Source organism: Engystomops pustulosus, chromosome 2, assembly GCF_040894005.1.
Source record: "Engystomops pustulosus chromosome 2, aEngPut4.maternal, whole genome shotgun sequence".
Lineage (NCBI taxonomy): Eukaryota > Metazoa > Chordata > Amphibia > Anura > Leptodactylidae > Engystomops > Engystomops pustulosus.
Genome location: NC_092412.1, coordinates 70712443 through 70724844, shown reverse-complemented (window position 1 = coordinate 70724844; position 12402 = coordinate 70712443). Strand labels below are relative to the sequence as shown.

Here is a 12402-nt window from a genome sequence, read left to right as displayed (position 1 = left end):
ATCCCTGACCTCTGCATAGACAGATTTATGATCTAGTGAAGACGCGTCACCCCGTCAGCTGACCGAGGGGTCATGAAGTCAGTCATGTGAGCAGATCTGCTGAAAAGAACAGAAAGCAATGTGTATGACACTAAATGGGCCAGCACGGCTGGAGAGGCTTTCCTCTGGATGACGCATATACCGGTAAATATACACCATTATATTTTAGGTGCAGAGGAGGAATCTGTTTAGCTTTGCATTTCTTTCCATATTTAGTATATGTGCTGCAGTACAGACACTACAGAGCCACAACACGTATCCCATCCATGTATCTGTGCTCTGCTCCCCACAGCATACAACTAATTTAATGAATATCGACTGATAAAATACAAATCCGATATTTCAGGAAGTATACAATGAATGGCATGCTGCCGCCTTTCAGGGAAATTGGCATTTCTATTCATTTATTTTCTTCAGTCCTGGATACTTTTTAGCTCTGGGCGATCAGTGATGATATCCGTTCTGCATTTCATAATGTAATGCCAGGGATAAGATGGGAATCCTGCTTATTAACAAGGAATTAGGTGGTTTGCATTGTATATTTTGAGTATAAACCGAGATTTTCAGCACAATTTTTGTGCTGAAAAAGCCCCACTCAGATTATACTCAGATACAGATATAAAAGCTCCGGCTTCCCGGCAGTGGCATGTCTATGCGCTCTGCCTGCATGCACACACACTGCGTGATGTCATCAGGGGGGGACACCCCACATCACTGTGTGCGTGTCTGCGGACAGAGAGCTTAGACGTGCCTCGGCTTATACTCAAGAATATATACGGCGTCTTAGGTCTAATGACTATGGGAGACATTTATCATGGCTGTAGTGAGTGTAGCACTTGGCATGGAAGTGTCATAAAGGTGATAACAAATTGTGAACCATCAGGCATTGCCATCACTTTAGGTCTGATAAACCTCCCGCAATGGGATGCTACTGCTCTGTCCTTTTCCCACAATGAACACTGTAGGTGCGTTTTTAAGCGTATCCTCTAAAGGCATGCGTTTTACATGTTACCATGTGTTTTACTGCTCTGAACTGGTTTTTCTTCATTGCTGGAAGTGTAAGCAGCTTTGAAAATGTTAAAATGGCCGCTTCCAGCAAAGAAGAAAAACTATTTTAAACCAGCCAAACATATGGCAAAACGCATCTCCAAAACCACACACGTGAAAGCACAATGCAGCTCTGGTCAAAGCTACTTGGTCAAACTGTTTACAAGCTACCACTACAGTCCATACCTGGGTCCCGAGCACAGATTGATGGAGAAAAACTAATTATGCAACAATTAGAAGCCCAAGTGTTGCTAATTGGATCTTTTTAGTACATTCATTGTCCATTTAACTTTTGAGGGGTAAAACAGATCTAAAGGTTTTCTCCAAAGTTGGTATTGAAATGCATGCAGACTTTAAGGGGTTTTACCGCAAAGCAAGTTAGGCCCTATCCACCGGATGGGAACCCCACACATCATGAGAACGGCCGTGTACTCGGCAATCTTCGGCAGTGCCAGAGATGAACGGGGCCGACTACCCATGCGTTCGGCTGCTCCAGTCATCTCTGAGTGCTAAGGGGGTACATCGGCCCCCGTTTTTGTGATCTGTGGGGGTCCCATCACTGAGACCCCCACCAATCAGCAAGTTAGGCCCTATCCGGTGGCTAAGGCCTAACTTGCTTTGTTGGAAAACCCCTTAAAGATATCTCTACCCTACCCCTCTTCATTCAATGATAAAATATATACAATATATATACACGAACACACAGATATACATATACACAGTACAAATATAAACCCATGAGAGGAGGCAGTAAGAACAACATGGAAGTTGAAAATAATCTCATTTTAAAAAAAAAGTGGCCCTGCTGCTCACCATTTCACTTCATCCATGATCTACTGATACAACATGGTTCAGGATACATTAAAGATCTGTAAACCTTATATACTTTAAGCCAGGAGTGGACAATAGATTTTCCCATGGGGCCACAAGACAAATGAAAATGGCTTTAGAGGGCCAGACATATACTTTATTCAGTTCTACCCAATACCTATAAGCTGTATTCAGTATAAAACATATACGGTATTAAAAAAAATAAATTTACACACATATTTGGGCCTATGTGGTTTCTCTATAGTTGTGAAATATGAAAAAAAAAAATGGTTAGTAAGTGCAACCTATTGATGTTTCTTGATCAGAACAGTAGCACATAAGGATCTGCTGGAGTAGGTGTCATATTAAAAAGAAAATCTACCATCAAAATCCATCATGATAAACCAGCGACACTTACTCATAGATGCAAACACTGTGATGCTGGCAATCTTCTTATACTTGTTAAACATGGCCGCTTTCCTTCTAAAATCAACTTTTAAATTATTCTGATGAGCCAGAAGGACAATACCAAAACCCCTCCCTGCTGCAGCTTCACAGGCTTACACACTACCTTCTGCTTTCCCCTGTAATGTAATGACAGAAGAGATAGTTTCAGCATAAGGTGGAAGGGAATGGGGGAAGTGTCCATTTGTAACAGTCTATGAATCTGCAGCATTGAGGAGCTCGGGTAACAACCCCCACAGCCCCTTTGGCTTATTAGCATAATTTTAAAAGTCGATATTTAGAAGGAAGGCAGCCATGGATAACAAATATTATCCTAGATTACCCCAGTCACTGTGCCTGGATCTATGAGTAAGAGTCCCTGGTTTATCATGATGGATGTTTGTTTTCTCCTTAAAAGAAAAATGGGAGAAAACAAACGCCATGAGCATAAAAAAGGGCAAAAATAAATAATAATATTAATAATAATAATAATAATAATAATAATAATAATAATAATCTATTGCTAAATGAATTGCTAATGTGCTGCAAATTTAGAAATGTTATTTTTTGCATAAGAAAAAAAAAAAATAGACTACCAAACCACAGACTTATCACAGGTAGGCCACACTTGTATGTGACTAGCGACCACAAATCTAGTAAGGGTGGACTTTTTGCAACAATCGGTCATAGGAAGTTGTACGAGACCACACAGACAGAATCACTAGAGGACATCAGCAGAAATAACCTCACCAGGATGATGGTAAAAAAGTGTGATGCAATTGTTTAAAATGCAACCAAGCCAAGATGTATCCTTACACAGAATATAGGTACAAACCAAATAAATTAATCCTCACGGAGGCTGGTGGTTTGAGTGGGACTAATAACCAAGTAGGGTGGTCTCTTATGAGGTTTATGGGTTCCCACACTACAGCTTTCATCTGAATAGTAAAAGCATGACAACGCTCAACATTACAAGATGGAAGATAAAAACAATTAAGTCTGAAAGAAAAAAAAATAAAAACCTTACCTAGAAAAAACAAAGCCCCAACTCAATTGGTAAAGGCACTGCTGCACAGTAAGTAGTAAGAGTACAGGAATCATACACCAGAAATCTATTTTATTCATCTGAGATCTATACGAATATACAAAATTTAGAGATCCAATGGTTCCTCGCTGGGCACTCAAACAAGAATCAGCCAATTTCTCATTAACCACGGTCACTAAGCCATAACATTTCGCTGACCAGTCAGACATTATGAAGCAATATACAGACATCTATCCTGAAGAAAGTCCAGGTCATAGATTCCTTTTCAATTTTGCTAGGATTGAAAGGAGAAAAATCTCAACGCAATTTAACCAGGAAATCTGCCAGAAACAACCTGGAAAATTCCAATATCTCATTGACATTATACAGGAGGAAGAAGCGTGGGAGTGTTTTAGAAGTTCAGTATAGAGGATAATATAGAAGACAATAGGACTCACCACCCATTACTTGCTATAACAACGAGCAAAAGAAGACTAAAGCTACATCTTGTTTTATAGATCATATACAGACCGATACTGGAAGACAGAAGCAGCCTTTGTGATTGTATAGTACACATTGTATACTGTGGGAAACACAGGATGAAAAGAAGCAGCATGTAACTGTGAGCACCCATCCCAGGCCTCCGCTGAGTGCACTCTGTAGGAGGTCCCAAGTGATGTAAATATCCATATAAGAACAGTTACATCACTGAAGAAACATCCAGAACATTGGCTACTAGCTGCTGCCAAAGTTCACTGCTCGTCAGTTTTCAGGAAGGTCGGAGACAAAGCAGAAGACTTATCTAGCAGTATGATAGTGCAATCAGATACGTCTCAGCCCCGTGTTGTCCACCTAATGTATCCATGGAGGGCTAAAAATGACATATGTACATGGTTATCTGAGAAGGCCACTGGTGACACTTTTCTACATCCTACGGTATCCACTCTGCAACATTTGGGCTTTGGGCAGTTTTAGATGTCACTTTGTCTTAAGCAAGTTATAAAATGTAAGCTAGAGGACAGACAGAAGAGAAGGGAATTTTCCACCAGTGAGGGAACATGAATTTGTTGCATTAACCATTATGAATGAATTATCAAGCAATTGTGTAGTTCATGGTTTGACCTCTGACAGAGGATTTCAGGTCTATTTGTTCCCACACCACAGTAAACTTGTAGAACTACATAAACTAAGTAAATGATTCTGCCCTGCGGGGCCATCGTTATTATATGCGAAACTTTAAACCCCTGTGCGTGCAGGTTGTAAGATTTAATAGAAAGATTAGGTAAGTGCTTGGCTTTGGGGCAGAAGAGAACAGTTTCAGCAAATCAATAACTTACAAATAGGGGTTTCAGTACGAGCAAAAAAGTCTGCAGTATTACATTTATAACGCTGCATGTACAAGCTGCAGGCACAATTTTCTTTTTGTTTAATCCTTCATCTAAGAAGAATATATAGTAAGACACATACAGCTTTTCAAAGAGACAAGATTTTAAATAATAATGTAAAATGTTATGTACCGAAATATAATTACATAGCACCACTAGACAATAGACATCTTGGGAGAGACGTTTAAACATGAAGTCCACAATCATAATGTCTAATGTCTAACCAATCTTCCAAAATAGACTCAGCAATATAACATTCCCCAGCATAGAAGAAAGTTGTCTGAAATGACACACTGGGATCAACTAGAAAATAATGTTATAATTAGCAGCCCGGAGCATGGGGACAAGATGTCCAGCACCCTGGGCTTCTAATTATGCACGCCCTCGCACCTCCCTCTTTCATGCTGGGAGCATGGGAGAGCAAGGCGATGCCCCTCAAGTGACAATCTACCTCTCCCAGCATGGGAGAGGGAGGTGCGGGGGGTGCGCATAATTAGCAGCCCAGAGTGCCGGACATCTTGTTCCCGCGCTCCGTGCTGCCAATTAGAACTTTTTTTTCTAGGTGATCCTGGCGTGTCAAGACTAGCGAGCAAGTGAGTGAGTATTTCTAGGTTTTGGAATTAGTCAAGTTCCTGTAAGTGTGCCATTCTACACAGCACTCATAACAAATGCTACACACTTAACTGCAGCATTGCTACATAATATAGTACAGTACACATAGAGCACATTCCTGTCTATCCTGTAGTTCTGTAATACAGAACATTTTTCACTGTTTCTCTTTCTGTCACACTTGACCTACAACAAGTTGTCTTTTTTGCAATTAGATACAACCCCAATACTAGGGTTTAGTTAGAAAATAGACACATTGCTGCATCGACTATTACATTGCGTACATTGAGCGCCTGCTGGCTGTAAATAAATAACACATAAAAGGACTAGGGCACAAACACGTACCGCACTGAATCAGCTGCCCTGCTCTATGTTGTTCTAATGAGGGCCACACAAACAAAGCAGGGTGCTATGACCTGAATGTAACCCAGGACACAACACCCACAGCACCCTCCCTTACATGAAGTATGAGTGCATGTACAGGAGGGTATAAATCCTCACATATAGCAATGACAATCCTGCCTGAATTCAGAAATAAATGTGGTCAAAACTAAATTTTAACCGATATAAAATAAAGGCCGGATTCTGCTTCACCAAAATCAGTAGAACATAACCCTCAACTGGGACTAGGGCAGGGTTAAGGCTTAAAGTTGCTTTCATTCTTCATTGTGGGTATACAGCTCTAGGTATTAGCCTTATCCTGCACACTCATTCCTCCATTTTTAACTTTATGCCAACATTTTCTATATATGTTACTAAGTAGTAAGGGACTGGAGGCAAAACGGATCAGATAAGACAATACAGGTCTGCGAATTACCATTGGTTTGCACGCCAGTCGTCTAAAAATGGGAAATGGAGAATGAAGCAACTTCACAGATGATCTTGCCCATTTTTGATTGACTGGCACAGCGGTAGCGATAACAATCATTTGCTTGTGATTGTGTACATAGCCTTTGAGGCTGCCTGAATACCAGCTGTCATATGCTATGAAGCCATGAAGTGAAGAATGGAGATCAAAGTTTATCGATCTTGGCCCCCTCGCACATATCAGCCCTCTTGGCTGGGAGGTTATACTGGCAGCATATGCAGAGATTGTTTGGCATGTGGCACAACTGAACCAAACCATATGGCGTTATACAGACAATATGTTTCACATACAAGCAACATTTAGATAAATAAATCTTTGCATGGCTTCCAGTCACACACAAAACAGATTAATATAGAGCACAGAGAGACAGAACCTTCACTAGCCCAATACTGTCAGGCCCATAACAGGGCAGTGAGTTACAGAGCATTTTTTGGGAGGCAAGAATTGCTTTCCTTGTATATTAGGGATTCCTGTGTAGCTTTTTCATAGGTTACAGGTTCTACAATGTATCTGCTCAGCGCTTTGTTTTATTGCTCCAGGCAGGTAGAAGCTATAAGCCGGAATGTGGGAGAAGCCGTCTTTCCGCATGCAAGAAATAGTAACCTCTACATCCAGCCCTGTGCACCTGGTTCTTCTGGAGAGCACCGAGCAGATGAAACATCCAATGCCTGCATGCTACACAGTGTGGGAAGTGACTGGAAGGATTGCACGCACCTGAGAATGGGATGAATGTGTAACATGGACTTCGGTCAGGGAGTAAGAGCTCACCTTGTGGAGACTTTTTAATTATGGTGGCCTTACAGGGGCATGGAGACTTTGATAACTATTGATGATCCACTAGGAAAATCTAGGAAATATACAAATAAGTTTCCTAGACCTTGTTAGGCTGCCCCCTTATCATCAAGCATGAATTTCTGAAAAAAGCCCAACTAACATGGACTTATTAAATGGGTTGTCCGACTATTATAAAAATCTAGCAGCCAGGCTGGGGAGAGCTTTTAAAAAAATAAGGCCGTGGTCACACGTACCGCTAGGCGTCTGTTCATAACGCGACACTAGGGCACAGGGGGCGGTCCTCGGCCTGAACACACATGCGTTTTCAGCATTTTACAATATTTAAAAGGGAGTTAATGGGCTTTAGGTTCCCAATGGAAAATCTGTGCCTTAAAAGCATGAATAAACCAGGGACACTTACTCCTAGATCCAAGCACTGTGACTGTGGTAATCTTATATCTATTGCCTCCTCCCTTCTAAATTGTGGCTCATATGCCTGAAGGCCTCTGGGGGCGTAACTAGAGCCCCTCCGTGCTGTAACTTCACAAGTTAAAAAAAAAAACAACTGTGTGAGATTATAGCAGACAGAGGGAGCAGTGGGGGAAGGTTAAACAGTGTAACAGTCTGTAAAGCTACAGAACTGAGAGGCTCTGGTAGCACTCATCTGGTTGATAAGCATGATTTTAAAGGGAACCTGTCACCAGGAGATCCATTTTTAGCACTCCCCCAGTCCCCACAGAGCATAGTACATACGCTGCCAAAGTGTTTTTGTATAAAAAAAAATTGGTTTTACAGAAAAAAAAGATATGTTATATTGTACCTTTCATTAGCATCTGCTGTGTGACTAGGCAGTTGCCAAAACGGAGGGTCTGGAAAGGAGCAGTTCCCCCCCACCCTTGGGAAACATGTGACCTTTTCAACTATATGAATAACTCCCCTCACTCAGGATTGGCTGTAGAGGAGCAGGGGGCGTCGCCAAGTCCAGTAATGGGTGTTTTCATATATTTGAAAAGGTCACATGGAGTAGCTGTTCCCCAAGGGTGGGGAGTGGGGGGAGAACTGCTCCTTTCAGACCCTCCCTTTTGGCAACTGCCTAGTCATACAGCAGATGCTAATGAAAGGTACAATATAACATATCTTTTTTTCTGGAAAACCTATTTTTTATACAAAAACACTTTGGCAGTGTATGTACTATGCTCTGTGGGGACTGGAGGAGTGCTAAAAATGGGTCTCCTGGTGACAGGTTCCCTTTAAAGTGGATTTTTGAAGAAAGGAAGCCATGGATGACAAATATAAGAAAATGTGCCTGGATTTATGAGTCCCTGGTTTATCACGCTTGATTTTGATGCTAGATTTCCTACAACCCACCTCTTGAAGTTTGATGACATTTTGCATCCACTCCATTTAATACCTCATTACACATTCAGCAGAAGAGATGCATGCAGAATACTGACCGCCATGTCCTACACGATGGCCATTATCACTTCATAGAGAAAATGTATAGATTAGGCTAAAGTCATGTGAACACGTCCATATGCCATTTTTTGACTTTTTGTCTTTACTCCCAGGTATCACTTAGCAATGAGTATGGGCAGGAAAACTGTACAACTGGGTCATCCAAGATTGCTCCTTTTTTTGACATACCCAGAGACTTCAATGGACAAGTCTGGTCCGGAACAGAAAAGGACATGCAGTAACTTTCTGAAATATCAGTTTGTGATAATAAGCCCCAATTCTGCAATGGATACAGGACATACGACTTCTATTTCTGTAGTTTGCCATTTGCAATAGGACCTGAGCACGGACTGTCCCAAAGAAAAAAATGCATTCTTAACTCAGCCATGTGAACAGGAATCTAAAGAGATCAGAAATCATTGTAAATTTGGGAAGAAGAAGTCTACCAGCCTGGGTTTCTAGGACAAAGGTGGACACAATCCGAATGAACAAGAAAAATTGGAAAAAAAATTGGACAAGCAAGAAAACACAAACATTCCCATAATTCTAAAATGGTAGATAACCAATAGTTAATGGTATCGATAGTTTCGGATAAGTTGCCAATTTTCAGCACCATCAAAGATTTACACTTAACTGTCAATAGGGATTTCGGAAGTGAAACAGACGGAGTTTTTCCCTTTTAATTGTACTTATCTGACAAACACTACCCCTATAGAAATAACCGACCAGAGAAAACACAGGATCCCAGACCCTTATAGGTCACGTGTTCTTGGCCGATCGCCAGTGCATCTCCAATGTCAGTTCAGCAATGTCTACAAAGCTATTTAAAGCCATGGCCATGCTGACAATTAAATTCTTCAAGCAAGAGAACAGCTTCCTGCAAATGCAGCCCGATGAATGAGCGCTTAGTTCATAGAAAGGTTTTTTTGTTTGTTGATGCGATTGTTGAGGCCCACATTCCAAAAGATACTAATTGCCACCAATTCAGAAAAATATTACACTGTTCACCAACATTATGATTTAGGTGGAATAAACAAAATGAACGGGATGAAATGAAACAATTAAATGGTATCCATGACACCCATAGCCAACAAGTTTGTATGTGGCCTTGCAACAGCACAATACAGAAGATCATCAGAAAATGAACCCCTCAATCGGGTTCCAGGTGGATAACTCCCCTCAATCACCTTGGCTTGCCAGTAGATGTATGTAATATGTACTTTGGCAGAGATGGTACAACCCATTTGCTGTTAGAGCAGAGTCCAGTGGGCAACCCTGTAAGTGAGTGATCGACAGCTATATTAAAGGGATTGTCTTACAGCAAATAATTGATATTGTTTGTCTAATGAAAAGTACTACAATATTTCAATATATACTTTCTGCATTGATTCCTCTAGGTTTTCTAGATCTTTGCTTGCTGCCATTCTATAGGAATCCTTATGGTTGGTTTACTTCCTGTGATAAACACTGGTCCATGGTCATGTCACACAGTTGCATGATTAGTTATCATCACACAGCCTTATTACATTGTGTTTTAAAGGGCCGTGCACCTGTGTAACATCATGTGACCACGGACCATTGTTTATCCACTGGAAGCAAACAACAAAGATTCTAGCACTTTAGAAAACCATGAAGAATCGATACAGAAAGTATATAGGCAATCCCCTACTTAAGGACACCCGACTTACAGATGACCCTTACTTTAGTCCCAGGCTGCAATGATCATCTGTAAGGAGTCTATAGTCCTTGTTCCCATTACAGTAAAGAAATCTGAGAATTCAATTGTCACTTGTCATGACCAGATGCTCCAGAGGACTAATCCATGGTGACTGACCATATGAAAAATGGGGTTATCTACTATGTATATATGGGAAGAAAATAGCTCAGATGAACAAGTACTTGGAGTTCCCCCTTGGGCTCAGTCTAGATTGCAGATTACAATTAATTTGGCCCTGGCATTCCAGGAGGTATAACCAGCCAACATTCCATACTGCGCCACCCGCCTGCATTACTCACATAGCTCTGCACCTCCGAAATAACACTCACCTCAACGTCATTTATTCACCACAGGCAAGAGTTACACTACTACAAGGAAGTAGCTACAAACAGAGTAACATAAACAGTATGTAGAGAGCACAATGCAACCGTCAACGGATAAAATCTACCCACTGACTAATTAAAAACTGACTGCGTCAGCCCTGGCACCAAGTGCTGGCAGAGATTAACAGAGGTGAGCAGATTTGTAGAAGAGATGACCTGCCAAATGGTACTAAGATACTATTATAACTAAGCAAGATACAGAAGATGGCGGGATAGACACAGGGAAACTTATGTAAAATGCAATTCATTGGGTTGTTTTGTGGGTTTAAATGACATTTACTTTGTGGCCCATCTGACATCAGTGCACGAGTGCCACTCACACTGCTGATGTCAATAGATAACCACCAAAGACTGGCAGGAATAGGACTTGCTCTATAATATGTGGAGTGGGCAGTGAACCAGTCAATAGCACAGGGCATGCATGGCAAGTGCATGAAGCCTTTTAATAAATGATAAAATTCTCCCCACTAAGATAAAAAGGTTAAAACAGATGGAATAATAGGTTCAGAGTGAATATATTCTCTTATCAGACTTAGGCTACATTCACACACATGTATGGGGGACGTATATACGGCCGACCTACATATGGCCGATATACGTCCCCCATACACTCCTATGGGCTCACGGCACTGTACGGGAGCGGTACGGTGCAGCACACGTGCGGCACCGTACCGCTCCGTAGCACGGGAAAAGATAGGACATGACCTATCTTTTCCCGTATTACGGCGCCGTGCGCTGTTTCTCCCTATGGAGAAGGGCGGGGGTGAGCAGCGCTCATCCCCTGCTCCTCTCCGCAGCGCCGATATATGCCCGCCGTACTACGGTACGGCGGGCATACATCGTGTGAATGTAGCCTTGCATAGATAGTATAAGACCAGCAGTACACAACTGTGGTCATTGTGAATCACAGTGCAGAGGACATGACTATATCACTGATTCTTCCCCATGGAACAGCAACAATTTTTTTTATAATTGTTACATTTTGGAACTAATGTTCTGTATGGATGAAGGGACTCCTTGCATCATATATTACTATGATGTATGCAAACCTGTCCTCTGCATTGTGGTTATTTACAGACTGACCATGGTCGTGTGCCACTGCCTTGGCAGAAAAAAACTCCCAAAACAGACAAGCCAAGGGATTCATTTCTGCATCAGTTGGGCCAATAACTGCTGGTACATTGTTAATACTTTGCAGCACACATTGGTATACTTATACTTTTGGAGCTCTGCCTTATGTCTATATTAAACAGAGGCCAGCCATTAATGGCAGTACGCGCTGTATTTATCATCTCCACCACCTCCATACATTCAGCTTCTTCAGATGGTTTCCACTTATGACCATGGTATTGCTCTGCAATATGTTATTTTGTCTGTATACGTACCCCATGATTTGCAAAGCTGAAGAATTTGACAGCCTTATCTAAATATTTTATTATTTTTATTTAACTCCTTTATAAACAAATTCTTATTTTATCACTTTTTTGTTAACATCTCTATGGTGTTATGTTCTTACCCCCCCCCCCCCTTTAAACGTTGAGAAGATGCATGCTACAAAATGGTTGCCATTTATTTTGTGAATGTATGGCCTACGTCTAGGTGCACTTATGTACTATGTGCATCCCATCCTGTGGATCCCTTTTGCATAGCAATGATACTGATAGTAGCAGTCCGACTACCGCTAGAAACTTTTCAATGGCTCCTTCACACCCTTGAAGCTGTACGTTTACGTGTAAGGTCTACCATAGCGTTCTCTTATCTCCTGGAGAACAGACAACATTACCGAGAAGAAGATTTCTTTGTAAAATTACGCAAGATAATATCAGCAGTGTTGATATATCTCCAGA

At 41.4% G+C, this 12402-nt stretch overlaps 1 protein-coding gene across 1 annotated transcript in view; it reads right to left on the bottom strand.

Annotated features, from left to right (window-relative positions):
* The window catches only part of TSC22D1 (TSC22 domain family member 1), a 49090-nt gene that overhangs the window by 28185 nt on the left and 8503 nt on the right, over positions 1 to 12402 (bottom strand). The window lies entirely within an intron of this gene.